Here is a 15,148-nt window from a genome sequence, read left to right as displayed (position 1 = left end):
GCTCCTGCCGCGTCCACCCGGGCACGTTCGTTTCACCCCACAGAGTTCTGTTCGATGTGTGCCTGAGAGTCGGACATCAACCACGGGAAGCTTCGAGAAACAATTTCAGAGACACTCGCTTCCTCTGCCCATACTCTTGCCAGATATCCAGGTCCGGCCCACATCTCAGGGCTGAAAATGCCCCTGAGACCCCCATCTCCCAAGATTCTTCCTGGCCTAAAACTAAAACCAAGTTACTTCCAGACATTCTCTATGGCTTGTCTTCCCCTGAAAGCGTTTAGGTAACACTGGCAACACTGACTTTCCCTTGGAAGTTAGTTTTATGCTTGCTGTTCAGATGTCAAAGCTCAGCAGTTTTTTTTTGCTACATACACAGATGGCAGAACAAGGTCGGTGTAGCTGCTACTTCTGCAGGGGGTTCCAGTAAGGAGGGGGCAGAAGGGCTTCTCGACCACTGGCAATATCCTAATTCTTAATTTCAGCAGTAAACACAGGAACATGGTTGTTGATGATGATGATGATGATGATGATGACGATTACTTAAACTCCACACATACCTTCATAAATCCTACTGCATAGGTCTGTATTAGCTGACTAGGGGGCCACAGCAAAATGCCGCATACTGGGCATTTCAGCAGCACAGATTCATCCCTCACACTCCTGGCGGCTGGAAGTCTGAGTCCGGGTGTGGGCAGGACTCGATCTCCTGAGGTCTCTCCTTGGCTTGCAGATGGCCACCCTTCCCTTTTCATCTTCTCCTCACGTGGGCCTCCCACTCTGCTGATCTGTGTCCTCATCTTTTTCCTATAAAGATACCAGTTATATCGGAGTAGGGCCACCCTAGTGACCTCAGCTTAACTTAATTGCCTTTTGAACACCCTACCTCCAAGTACAGTCTTCTTCTGTGGTACTGGGGGCGTATAAAATTTGGAGGGACATAGTTCAGCCCATAACAGTATCATAATTTTCCATTTTTATATTAAAAGTGTGAAAGGACAAAATGGAAAGCAATAGAAATTTTAATAGGCGAAAAAGAAAATATATGTTACAATTAACGTTTTAAAGTGGTAAGAATTTCCTAAGAATAATAGCATTCTCTTACATAACCACAATATAATCATCAAAACCAGAAAATTTAATCTCAGCCCAATGCTATTACCTAATCCACAGAACATCGTCCGCTGCTGTCAGTTGTCCCAGTGATGTCCTTTTTGTGACTCTTGTTTTCCTGCTTTGATCAAGTCCAGAACAATAAACACATTGTTTCACGTCCCTTTAGTTTCTATTAATCTGGAGCCATTCTTCAGCCTTTGTCTCTCAGGACCTTGTCATACTTAAATTACAGCTATTTGAAATTACAATTACTTTGTAGCGCGCCCTCAATGCTGGTTTGTCTTACGTTGTCTCACAGTCAAGGTTTAGAAGGAACACTACCACAGCGGCATCTTGCCTTCTACAGGCGGCTCATGTCAAGAGGCACACGGAATCAGTCTCTCCCAGTTCAGGCGATGTGACCCTTGGTCACTTGGTTCAGGTAGGTTCTACCAGAATTTCTTCTCTAAACTAGTATTCATTTCCTAGTAGGCGTCCCACTGCATCCGTAAGTGGTAATCCGTCTTTGTTCTTAGTTATTCTGACGCTCAGTCATTCCAGACAGATGTGCTGTTGCTGCTTTTTTAGATACGTCTCCATTGTTCTCTGAAAACACGAAAGTGTTCAGCAGTGAAGCAGCATGCTGTCTTCAGCCTCTCTGAAGTGGCTTTCATGGAACAAAATCTATGCTTTAAGGCAAGACAAGAGCATGTAAGCATAACATACTCCCTGCCCGTACTGGACTCCCCCTAACGTGCAAGGTACATGACACACTAACCAGCCCCTCAAAGGTGGGGGTGCTGCTGGACGGCAGCGATCCTGTCTTTTGTTGTTTCGCTCTTCTGACGCCAGCAGCATCACTCCTTAGAAGACTACTGTTTCCTTCCTCGGTTCTGTAAGGGCTCATGGTGACCTGCTGCTCCCTTTGTATGTGCGGATCTGGACTAAGTACCTTTGGTGAAATTTGGGTAAAATGTCAGTGTGTCCGCATGTCAGTTTGATGTACGATCTTTTGTCTCAAAAATGTGTATGACTCCCAGGAATCCCGCTCCTGGGCATATATCCAGAAGGAACCCTACTTCAAAATGACACCTGCACCCCAATGTTCATAGCAGCACTATTTGCAATAGCCAAGACATGGAGACGGCCTAAATGTCCATCAGCAGATGACTGGATAAAGATGTGGTATATTTATACAATGGAATACTATTCAGCCATAAAAACTGACAACATAACACCATTTGCAGCAGCATGGATGTCCCTGGAGAATGTCATTCTAAGTGAAGTAAGCCAGAAAGAGAAAGAAAAATACCATATGAGATTGCTCATATGTGGAATCTAAAAAAAAAAAAAACATAAATACAAAACAGAAACAGACTCACAGACATAGAATATAAACTTGTGGTTGCCAAGGGGGATGGGGGTGGGAAGGTACTGGGATTTCAAAATGTAGAATAGATAAACAAGATTGTTTATCTATACAGGATCTTGAGGTAGCTCACAGCGAAAGAGAATGTGACAATGAAAGTATGTATGTTCATGTATAACTGAAAACTTGTGCTCTACACTGGAATTTGACACAACATTGTAAAATGACTATAACTCAATAAAAAATATGTTTAAAAAAATGTGTATGACTGTGCCTTCGACTTCTAACAAGCAGAGCAATCTTCAGGGTTTCTGAAGAACCGTCACCGGGTTACAGTGCTCAGGTTGGCTTGAATAAAACACTCCATATCTTTTAGATGGACTATTGATTAAGTGTTTGTTGACAGTGCCAAATAAATATATTGAAAGAACATGTACACAAACACAAATGCATACATATATGTAAATAGAGATAAAGACCCAGAGAGAGAGAGAGAGAGAAAGAAATTACAAACCAGGCGGCTTAAAACAACAGAAATTAATTCTCTCAAAATCCTGGAGGCCAGAAGTCTGAAACATGGTATCAGAAGGCCCATGCTTCCTCCAAAATCTCCACAGAAGAGCACTTTCTCGCCTCTTCTGCCTTCTTGTGGCTCCGGGAGTTCCCTGGATTGTGGCTGAGTCACTGACACCTCTGCCTCTGCCTCGAAGTGGCCATCTCTTCTGTGTGTGTCCTCTCCTCTTCTTACAAGGCCAGCACTCATTGGGTTCAGGGCCCACCCTAAATCTAGGGTCATTTCATTTTTTTTTTTTCCTTTTTCAGATTTGTTTTTTGCTTTTTTGGGGGGGTGGGGAGGTAATTAGTTTTCCTTGTTTGTTTTTTGTGTGTTTGTTTGTTTGTTTTTAGAGGAGGGACTGGGGATTGAGCCCAGGACCTCATGCATGCTAAGCACGCGCTCTACCACTGAGCTATACCCTACCCCTCAGGATGGTTTCCCCTTAAGATACTTAACCAATTATATCTGCAAAGACTCTATTTGCAGTATCATCCCATTCTTAGATTCTGAGTGAACGTGAATTTTGAGGGGTCACTGCAGAAGCCTTCATAGGTAGGAAAGTGGAACCAGAAATTTAGCTCCTGGCAATAAAAGTGAAAAGACAAATACAGTTGCATAGTTCCCATCACTAATAAGGAGGCAGCATGCCAGCCCTGAGAAGGCAGCAGAGCTTTTCAGCTCTAATTTCTGCAACATCTGGCTTGAGATCCCCCGACCTACAGCATTAGCATCACCTGGGAGCTTCTTAGAACGGCAAATTCACCTCCCATCTCCTCAACCGGAAGTTGTTGTGGGGCCCAGCAATCTGTTTTTAAAAGTCCTCCAGTGATTCTGAGGCTTTCCCGAATTTGAGAAACCCTGTAATAAATAATGTCCTGACAATGTGAGAGGAACTGGAGTTCCACACAACTCTGTCTTCCAGCATCCTGTCATAGAAGTAAAATTGTGACAACAGGACATACAACGCTCTGCGTAGGAGGATGGGGGAGCAAAATTCAAACGGTCCAGTGATGTCCCTTTAACAAGAATTCCTCTTATTGCAACAATAAAGCCTAAATCTATCAAACTATATATTTGACGCACGTTTTCCCACACATTCTGCGTCTCTTGTGCACTGTCAGCAAGAACTGGGTAGGCACAGGGAGTGGAGATGGGTTATTGACCAAGGGTTCATCGACTGAAGTCACCCCAGGAATGTTCTAATAAAAACTGTCCCACCTTCCTGCAGTCATTTCCTCAGCCCTAAGCTACCTACCCGGACTCTGGTCTTCATCAGGCATTTCCTTGTTCATCTTTGGATCTCTGAAGAACATAGATCCAGCCTTCAAGTCAGCAGGGTCACAATACAGAGTAAGTAGCTTTGTTTCATATTGTATCCCACGAACTCCCCAAAAAGAATCAGCTGACTCAGAAAGCAGGCTATGCTTTTGCACAGCAGAGGAAACCAAAGCAAAGTGAAAGTGAAAAGACAGCCCCCGAATGGGAAAAGACACTTGCAAACGTCTGACCCATAAGGGACTAACATCCAGTCTAGACAAACAGCTCATGCAACTGAACAGCAAAAACACAAACAACCCAATTTAAAAACGGGCAGGAGAACTGAATAGGCATTTTTCCAAAGAGGAAATGCAAATGGTCAACAGGCACATGAAAAGATGCTCAACATCGCTGATCATCAGGAAAATGCAAATTGAAACCACAGTGAGATATCACCTCACACCTGCCAGAACAGCTATCATCAAAAAGAGCACAAATAACAAATGTTGGAGAGTCTGGGGAGAAAAGGAAACTCTCATACACTGTTGGTAGGAAAGTAAATTGGTGCAACCACTGTGGAAAACAGTGTGGAAGTTTCTCAAAAACCTAAAAATAGAACTACCATATGACCCAGCAATACCATTCCTAGGTATGTATCTGAAAAAAAACAAAAACACAATTTGAAAAGATACACGTATCCCAATGTTCATAGTGGTATTATTTATAATTACCAAGATACAGAAACAACCTAAATGTCCATCAACAGATAAATGCATAAAGAAGATGTGCTCTCTATATGTATACATATGCATACACAATGGAATAGTACTCAGCCATAAAAAAGAATGAAATTTTGCTATTTGCAGCAACATGGACAGACTTGGAGGGAATTATGCTAAGGGAAATAAGCCAGACAGAGAAAGACAAATACAGTATGATATCACTAACATGTGGAATCTAAAAAATAAAACAAACTAGTGAATGAAACAAAAAAGAAGCAGACTCACAGACAGAGAATAAGCTAGTAATTAGCAGTGGAGAGAGAAGTGGGAGATACAGACCATTGGGTATAAGACAGGCTCAAGGATATATTGTACAACATGTATGTAGTCAATATGTTGTAATAACTGTAAATGGAAAGCAACCTTTAAAAATTGTATAATTTTAAAAAATTTTTTAAAATAGGCTACTGAGCATCACCACAAACCTGTTGTGTCCAAAAGGGTTCTGAGAATCTGCTTTTCACACATACGATGATGACCACCACACATTAGAGTTTGCACATTGGCTACCACATTGAATATGTGGCTTAAATATTCTTGACCCCCAAGACTTGGAGGTGCTGAGTGTTGGGTGGAGCCACACAGCCTGGCTTTGGGTGTTCTTTTCTCCAGCTGCTAACTGTGTTACCCTGGGCTTGTTAATTAATATTTCAGTAACTCAGTCTCTTTATGTCACCTGAAGATGTCAACAGTACCAGTCATGGGGTTGCTGTGACATTTAATAAGCTAATGTAGGTAAAAGTACTCAGAATAGTGCCCAAAACCTAGTAAGTACCACATAAGTGTCAGTCATTGTGATCAGTAGCATTTTCAAGGCAACTGCTAGCACACATCTTTCAAGTCACAAAAAAGTCTCAAAAATTCTGCCATGGTGCATTTATTTTTGAGAAATATAGCTTCTCTATTTGGCTCAAGTAGCTTAATCCACAGCCAGTTCTGACCACATAGTCTAAACCTGTGAGATTAATAAGAGCAATAAGCAATTTTATGCTTTTTCTTGATTTTTTCCCCAAGATACCTGAGTTTGACCACAATCTGGCATTCACTTGTTGGTTGGGCAAAATTTTGGGAAATCCTGTCCAGGAGACCGTGAGGGAGGTGACCTCTGATTGAGGTGACCATATAAATCATCATCCGAGCTTGGTACTCTGGGAGGGAAGGAGTGCCAACCAGACAAGAAGCTGGGACGAGATGCAAACGGCTCATCCTGGGTCTAGTGCATCTGTATGTGAGGGGACAGAGAGGAAACATTTGGGAAGCTGGGATAATGTCTATTGGAAGGGGGGTCACATTCATGGGGTTTGTATTAGTCGTCTATTGCTGTGTAACACATTACAAATTTGTGACTTAACTCTCGTTTATCAGCTCACAGTTCTGGAGGTCACAGTCTGGCACAACATGGCTGGAGCATCTCTGCTCAGCATCCCACAAGACTAACAGGAGTGTGTCGGCCAGCTGCACTCTCACCTGGAGTTCAGGGTCTCCTTCCAAACTCACCTGGTTATGGCAGAACTTAGTTCCTTGTGGTTTTAGAACTGAGGTCACCACGTAATGGGGAAAAACAAACCTGACTCCATATCAGATCTCTTCCTTTGACTCTAACCCTGTGCTCTGTCTCCTGGGCTCAGTCCTGCTGGTTCTGCACCTTTTGTAAAAGAATGTTGCCTAGAGCCTGAAATGTATAGGAGAGCCCATTCTCAAGGCTCTGACCTTTAAGGGTATAACAGTTTTCCATTCATATAGAAATAAAAAGTTGCAGAACAGATAATAACATTTGTTTTGTTGGAGGTTCACAGAAACACCATGACCTGACCTACATGGACAGCTTAAAGAACAAAGGATTCCAACACCAGGAAGTTTGCAACCACCAACCACACTCCTTCCCCTTTTTAATATAAAAGGAGCCTAAATTCTGTCTTGAGTAAGATGGTTCTTTGGGACATTAGCTCTCCATCTTCTCCGTCTGCTGGCTTTCTGAGTAAAGTTGCCAATCCCTGCCCCAGCAATTTGTCCCTTAATTTATTGTCTTGTCGTGTGGTGGGCAGTACAAAGTTGGACTTGGTGACAACCATTTCCTCACTGGTTGTCACAGGGCCACTCAGCTCCAAAGGTCACTCACATTCCCTGTCATTTGGTCCCTTCGATCTTCAAAACCAGCAGTGGAAAACCTTTCTCATACTGAATCCTCTTACACTTCGAATCTCATTCTCCAAGAAGAGTCCTGTCCCTTTCAAGGGCTTGCCTGTTTAGGTCAGGCCCACCAAGGGTAATCTCTAACTTAAGGTCAACTGATTGGGATCTTAATTACATCTGCAAAATTCCTTCTCACAGGGACATAGGTTAGCGTTTAATGAATAACTGACTGGAAGTGTGTGTCCACCAGGGGCCAGGAATCCCAAGTCCATCTCAGTTCTACCTACCACAAAGTTAAATAGGGCAAAAATTGATTTTTAAAAATTTGGTAAAAATTGGAGCTCATTAGATCAGGCTTTGAAGAATTTTTTTTTCCAAATTACGTTTTATTAATAAAACAAGTAAAAACTGATTTACCAGTCTTCACACAGAACTGCAGATGAAGCTGAAAAACAAGGCCTATTTTTAAAACAAAATGTATCAAATGTAAGGGCTTTGGGTTTATTGTCTGATAAATAAGGATTGTCATATTTCTTCCCATATACAAGATGCAAAGCCTGGAAGTTAAGGCTTTGACATTCATGTAGAATCACCTGTAATAATCCTGTTTATTTAAAAAACATTCATTTGCAAACATTCACAGTGGGTGACAGTCCACATTGTCTCCTGCCTTTTGCTACATTTCAGCACTTCCCTTAGCCCCACTCTAAGCACTGATAAATAATTTCAAAATTCTGTTTTAAATGCATGCTGTTATTTCTTTTTCTTGATTTCATTTAGTGATATACATTCCTGATCATCTGAATATTTATTTTCCTTATAAAAATGTATCATCAAAATAAAGAGATGCTTGAGGCTGCTTCAGTGTCCAAGTTTGCTTGTTTTTCTTTTTTTCCAGCTTTTCTTCAGTTGTCCTAAATATGACTAGCCTTGTTTTATAAATACCCACGACACTGCCACCAAGTCAGGTTTAGAAACAGACTGCCCCAACAGTAAAGCATTCAAACTTCTCTCCAAAAAAGGGCTGTGGGTTCTGCTGTGTTGCTGGCTTTGAAACTGTACTTTCCCAGCAGAAATCTCTTGTGAAAGGCCTGTGGGACACCAGGCAGACAAAGCAACCTTAACCTTGCTGCTGTCGGCGGGTTAAAAACACCTTTTGTCTTAAGCTTCCCCATGGAAGATAAAATGCTGTGTTGTGTCACCCACCACTGAAGTCAGTGTGTAGTGCGACCTACAGACGTAAGCCTTGTAATGTTTTCTGCAGTTCACCGTGCAGCACGTGCGTGTCTTCCCAGAACACCGGCACTCACGAGGGCAAAGTACAGGTAAGCAGAGGAAAGCTGTGTTGTGCATAGCTTCGTTTCATTGATGCCTTTTTATTTTAAGGCATTGCTTCCTTCAGGTAAGGCTTAAAAAGGGACATGATCGTGCTTAATCACTAAAAGGAAAAAAGGATTAGTTAACAGAAGACTATGACACTACACACGCAGAAAGAAAAGGAAATAATAAGGAAGAAAAGAAACCACTTGAAGCAGACTCGAGAGAGCTGCACAGCAGGAGAGGCTGTGGGAACCTCGCTCCGAGCTTGTATGGAGGGCGCGTGCTGCTTCCTCTTCATCCCTAGACCCTAGAGCCCGGCTTCGCGGAGCGGAGCTGTTTCCAGGGAAGACACAGACAAGGCCGAGGGCACCACAGATCCGTGAGGTTCCTCCCCTGTCCACTGGCACCACGCGGCAGCAAACCTTGTTCCTTGTTCCTTTCCTCCATGTTTGTAGTGTTTCACTAAAAGCTTTAAAAAAAAAAAAAAAGCCATCGTTTTATTCTTTCCTCCTATCAAAATTCAGTAGTGATATGCGGGGAAAAGAACTGGGAACACCTAGGCATTAATATATTGAGCATCATCCATAAAGGGCTAATGGTAACAATGTTCATGGTTAGGCAGCCGGCAACCAAGTCTCTCAGCAGATTACCTTTCGTGTGATGAATTTCAACTGCCCATGACATTAGACTGAGGTATTGTTAGCTCTGTGGGCCGACATTTAACATTAGCACAACGCCATCCTGTCACACCTTCAATCTGACAAAATCCTATGTAGCAGTGAAACCTTTCCCCTGATGACAGACTAGTTTCTTGAACTTCAGTGTGGTTTCAGGGAAGATTCAGGGCCTCTTGGCTCAGAAATGCCTTGGCATCTCACACTGCTCACAACGGATCAAGGCTGGATGCTTCAAAGAAGTACCTGCAGCGCACTTGCTCTGAGCTCCTCATCATCTTCTGTGTCTTGAGGCTTCGGTGTTTTGATGGTGGACCTTTGATGTCTGGGTTTTGGTGGCACAGGACCTACAAATCCAATATTGCCATAAAAGTTATGAATGATGCTGGGATTAAAATGTGGTCCTCAGGCTTGAAAAAGATCAATTTCTTCGGTTAAGCAGTCAATGTCAATCTGGAGTTTTCCGTTACAACTTCTCAACTGCTGCGTTTCTTCAAGTGAAGCTGTTGGGGATACAGAATTTGATCTTTTCAGATGCCTTTGAGTTAGATTATTTTCCATTTCATTGACCTCAGATTTTAGTTCATCCAGTTTTTCACTTTGAACCTCAAGCTCTCCTTGAAGTCACTCCCTTCTGGCCTCCTGATGCACCAGTAGAGCGTGTGTGTAGGCAGCAGCCTCGGATCCCACACGCAGCTTCCGTGCTTCACTTGTTCTATCCACGTGTGCTGAAGTAGGGTCTGTGAGGCGCTCAATATTCTGTTTCTACACAATCATCAGGATGGTTTAGAAGATCTGTAAGTTCAAAGGTGGGGGACACCACCCCTGGTGACACTGCAGGGGGTTTTGTGGGAGAAACTGTAATTTTGAAAGTATATTTTGTATTGGGCTGAATGACCACCACTCAAGGAGAAGTTACAGAGTTATTGTCTATGCTCAACTTTTGGGAAGGTGTTGATGAATAAAGGCAGGACCCATGCTCACTTGCCCAGACATATTCCTGGCAGTAGCAGATCTCCAGAGTTTGTGGATGTAAAGAGGGTGTGTTACAGAAACCTGAATCCCATTGAGAAACCAAGCAACACTCGGAGGATTGGAGAACTCAGGTTTATTACACCAGCAGGCCCAGAGGAGTTAACACTCCAAGCTCTGGACCCCGTGTGTAGGTTTACACAGGCTTTTGTAGGGTTTTAGATTTCAATTAAGTTTGCATCATATGCAAATGAGGTGTTAGAAATGGACCAGTCAGGAGTGAACTTTTGGGAACCAGTGGAATTTTAGGGGTAAGTTTCATTTTCCTAGAAGCAAGCCGTTTTACAGAAGCACAAAAGCAGGAAGGCAGTGGCCCTGCCTGGGAGGTCTTGCTGGTCCCTCTGTGGGTTTTGCCCCTTCAGGTGGGCCGATTCCGCGTGGCCTGTGGTGGCATTAGATGAAATATAGACCTTAGGTTGACTACGGGACTTTGCCTCATCAGCATCTGGAGGAGTGGCAGCTCTGTAAACAGCGGGCTGGTTTCTATTTAAGATCTGGCTGTTGACCGAAGAGGAACTGCTGGAGGTTCGAGGTACAGAAGAACGTAATTTTGAAGAACGTTTCTTTGTGGGGGTTCAAGTCTGATTTCAATCTGGATTTTTCAAGGTCCTGTTGAAGTATTCTGAATGTTCTTTTGGCTGTGGGCAGAAGACTGCGAGCTACCAGGTGAGTGACTTGTTGGTGGCTGCGGAGCAGCAGGTAGACATGAGAGGTCCGGTGGCCTTGCCGATTGGGCTGCTGGGCTGAGGTGTGCAGCAGAGGAGCAGATGCAGGATGTGGAGTCCAGGGACCAGGCTGTGAGGGCTGATAAACTCATTGAGGCTTCATAGGATTAAACTGCGGTACCCAGCCAGATGCTGCTGTGTCTGTCGAGTTGTACCACTAGGAGTTGTAATGTAGGGCCTGATGGAGATAAAATTGCCCTGTGGACTGTTACGTACACCATGTGCAAGCAAAGATGTAGGCTTATTACCACCAGTCTGGATATTTGGGCCTAAAGTTACCATCATGGGATTAAATCTCGGAGTGTGTTGAGAGAGGGTAGATGTTCCTTCGCTGCCTAAGTGAATGTGCTGCTGAATTTGAAGCACCAGATGGACCGGATGTTCCAGAAACACTGAGGCCTCGAGGAACTTGCGCTGGTGCCGTCTGTGGCTCTGGCTGGAATAGTTCATTACTGGACTGACCACCTTGAAGTTGTCTGTCACTAATGCTGTGCCTTAGAGTCCTACTCCCATTCATTCTATTTCCTTCTCTTCGATGGCGGTAAACATTCTGTGACTTCAAGTCCAAGTTGAGAGAAGTCATGTGATTGCATAGACCAGAAATTCCAGAATCATCGGGAAAATTCAAGTCTCCTTCACGGCGAAGATACCTCGTACGAGAGAGAGGGAGGGAGGGAGGGAGGGAGAGAACCACACAGCAGGCATCCAGGTTATTCTTCTCCTGTAACACGCACCTGGATGCAGCTTCAGGCCCCTCGGGGAACTTTTGTCAGAGGTCGTGTAAAAACCTGAAAGTCAATTTGGTGGCTTCCGTGGGCCATTCGTACATTTCCTGATCAGGATTCTTTGTATGGTAGGCGGTTCTAGGCCTTCGTGGAAGCAGTTCTCGTCTCTTCAGTCCAAGTGTTTTTCTTCACTGCCTCCTCCTCCCCTCCCCCTCCCCCTCCCTCCCCCTCCTCCTCCCTCCCCCTCCTCCTCCCCTCCCCTCCTCTCCCCTCCCCCTCCTCCCTCCCCTCCCCCTCCTCCCCCTCCCCCTTCAACTCGGCCTCCCACCTCTCGCCTCCCTGCTCAGCCCCTCCAATCTGCTGGCTGAGCAGGGAGGGAGGGGGTCGGGCTGAGTAGCCCGTGATTTAAAAACCGTAGCCGCTTGGCCTCCCTCCCTCCCTCCCTCCCTCCCTGGGTCCCCACCACTCCTCGCACTCACCTGCCCTCCCCCTACCACCCCCACCCCCCGCCCTCCCCGCGCTCCCCTCCCCCCCAGCCCTCCCTTGCTCCCTCCCAGCTCTGCCACCCCTTGAAGAATTTAGCTACAAGACATTCTTTATCCGGTATTCTTTTGAAGTACTTTTTTCACTTGAACTAGATGTTACTCGTTACTTAGAGACCTTATTATTACGAGACTTATCTTGGTTGTGTTACCTCAACAACTCCCTTTCATTTGAAGCCTGAAGAAACCTAAACCCGAACCTCAGGAGCGCTTCCCTGTCTGAGTCCTGGACCAGCAGTGGAGCGGAGCCAGGCAGGCGGCGTCCTTGGTTTGCCACCGGGCTCGCCCGCAGCCTTGCTCCCCAGGGAAGCCGCCCCCCTGCACAGCAGCAGCTGGGCTCCTCCACCCTCGCCCCGCAGCTGGAGTCCCTCTGAGCACAGCCAACGAGAGGCCTGGGGATGGGAGGAGAGAGAAGTCGGGTTCTTGTCCTCACCCTGCTCTCGTGGCCCCCATCGGACCCCAGGTGTGCTCTGTGCGGTCCCTTGACACGGTTCCAAGTCCTCACCAGGCTCTGACACCAGCTGCACATTCTTCCTGCCCTTCGGGGCTGGGGGCCAACTCTCACGAGTCCCTGGTGCCCCCAGCCCTTGTTGGTTTCTTTATCCATGTCTGCAGAGTCTCTTCATCTCAGAGATCATGTTGTCTCTTCTTTTAAAATAAGTGATCTTGTGTGTGTCCTGCCGGGACCCTGATGGATACAGACAGATGAGGACGCTTGACTGGTCTCCCTCTCTTTTGATTCCTGGATGTCACTTGTATTCATAAATTAAAAACAAACAAACACACAGAGAGCCTTAAAAATCTAACAGCAAAGTGGCTGAAGCCCTCGGGACTTGCTAGGGAATTCTGGCAGGTTGTGGACACCAGACACACTTAGGCCTTTGATGGGGATGAATGGGGTAAGGGAGCCTCCTCGCACTCTCCCATTCCTGGCCCTAAAATATCCTGAAATGAGAGTCTCTGAGAAGGCACCTAGAGCTGCTTCCAGTTTCCCAAGCTACATATCGAACCTCCCCAAAACTCAGAGATTTAGAAGAACAACCACCATTTATTTCACTTGCAAATCTGCAGGGCAGGCAGGCTCACAGGGGACTGAGCATCTCTGCTCCACGTGGGCATGGGGGACAGCTGCAGCAGAAGAACCAGAACCCCCAACAGTGGCCCATGTCAGGGGTCCTGCGAGAGGCTCAGGTAGAAGCCTCGTCCCCTTTCATAACACAGCCTCGTCAACCATGAACATCACTCCTGCCGTGGATGCAAAGTCCCCCAGGTCCCCGGGGAGAGGACAGAGACGCAGCCTCTTGGTGGGCAGTGACAAATCTTCCACGGAGCCCACGGGGCCAGTGTGCGGAGGCAGAATCTGCCACTGAGACCGGAAGGAAATCAATGAAGTATGAGCACGAGCACCTCCCGCTCTGGACTGCCTCGTTGTGCTCCTGACGGAACGTCCCTCCGTCCCAGCCCCACAGAAGCAGCTGGAACTTGACCTCACACTCAGGCTGCCCTTGAGACCTCATCACCTTTGGACTGTTACATGAGGACATGTCTGCATTACCTTGCAAGTAACCCAGAGGTCACCAAAATCAGTGACGACCGTCAGTTAAATTGCTTCTCAAAGAATGCCACTCAGAGCTCCACTGTTTTTCTTGGCTGGCTGCAAGTAACTGTCCTTCGAATGAGACTTTGAAGTGTGGTAGAATGCGACCTTCTCATTTTCAAACTCTTGCAGCAGCAATAAAACAATAGAAGAACAAAGCAAGGATTCCCAGCATCCACACGCTGGAAGCTGAGATCTGCATCCAATTTCATGGTTTCCAGAATTCAAATGTGCTTATGAATCACATGAGATTCCAGCTAAATGTCACTCTAAGGGCAGATCTTTCTCCCCCTGCTTCAGTCGTCACCAAGCAAACATTTCTGGAGGAACCGACTCTTCGTCTGCGCAACAGCAACCCTGGAGCGAGTGCTGGTTACGCAGGCACGGCCGCGAGCGGGGTAGCGAGCTGAGAGCCACGGTCCGGGCCACATCCAAACCCAGCTGGACTTGCAGGCTTTCTATTCAGACCCCTTCATCCATACCCAAACTACCCCCCACACCTGCTACCCTTCCTTCAAGACGTCCTCTGTGATTCCAGTTTCCTGAGTCTTGATGGGCACATGGCAGTAGGTAATCTCCCCTCTGCGTGGTTCAACCCCACTAAATGGTGGCTCCAACTCCTCCCTGTGACCCATGCTGCCATCTCCCCTCTAATCTATTAATGAATAAATAAATCTTCATTGTTCACGTGGGAAAGAAAAACTCTTCCCAAGGCCTTCCACAGGGAAGAAACATTCTTTCCCCTACCCATCTTAGGTTCTTCTCCTGGAGTCCTGCAAATTAGATGGACGAAAAACAGAGCAAGACGGAAGCAAACAGTTTATTAATGTGTGCAACACGCATGCATGTGGGAGGAGCTCAGTGATGAGTAGCTCAAGGTGGCGGCTACAACATGGGGGCTTATATAGCATCTCAACAGAAGAGCCACAGATTTGTAGTGAAGTGACAAGACAAAGGGAAAGGGGCCAAATGGCAGGGAGGCAAACACATGAGGGACACTGGGGGAGCGGGGGTGGCTGTGCAGGGCACCTCGGCCCCAACTCTCCATCTTCTTCACAGTCATAACGTTTCCCAGGAGAGGGGATTCGTGGCACTCTCATTTCTCAGAAGTTTCTGCTTTTAGTCAGTAAGGGAAGCTCTGGGAAGGCGCCTTTCTGCATCTGCTGACTCTCATTTGCTTCCAGCTCAAAACAATCCTTATGCCAAATGGCATGTCTGGGCTGCCCTGATTCGATCCTCTGAATTTCCATGGTATACCCTGGTTTTCCTTGACAATGTCCCGAACCTTGAAGCCATCTCTGAGAGATGGCCGCCTCCTCCATCCTTCATTCATTCATGGGCCAG

General features: G+C 45.9%; 1 pseudogene; it reads right to left on the bottom strand.

The window, feature by feature from the left end:
* Nucleotides 1-9,364: 9,364 nt before the first annotated feature.
* On the bottom strand, nucleotides 9,365-11,761 carry LOC105065415 (TGF-beta-activated kinase 1 and MAP3K7-binding protein 2-like; annotated as a pseudogene).
* Between the last annotated feature and the right edge of the window lie 3,387 nt (nucleotides 11,762-15,148).

This window comes from Camelus bactrianus, chromosome 31, assembly GCF_048773025.1.
Source record: "Camelus bactrianus isolate YW-2024 breed Bactrian camel chromosome 31, ASM4877302v1, whole genome shotgun sequence".
In the NCBI taxonomy this organism is placed as follows: Eukaryota; Metazoa; Chordata; class Mammalia; order Artiodactyla; family Camelidae; genus Camelus; species Camelus bactrianus.
The sequence above is the reverse complement of the archived record's forward strand: the minus strand, read 5'-3'. Positions and strand labels throughout refer to the sequence as shown.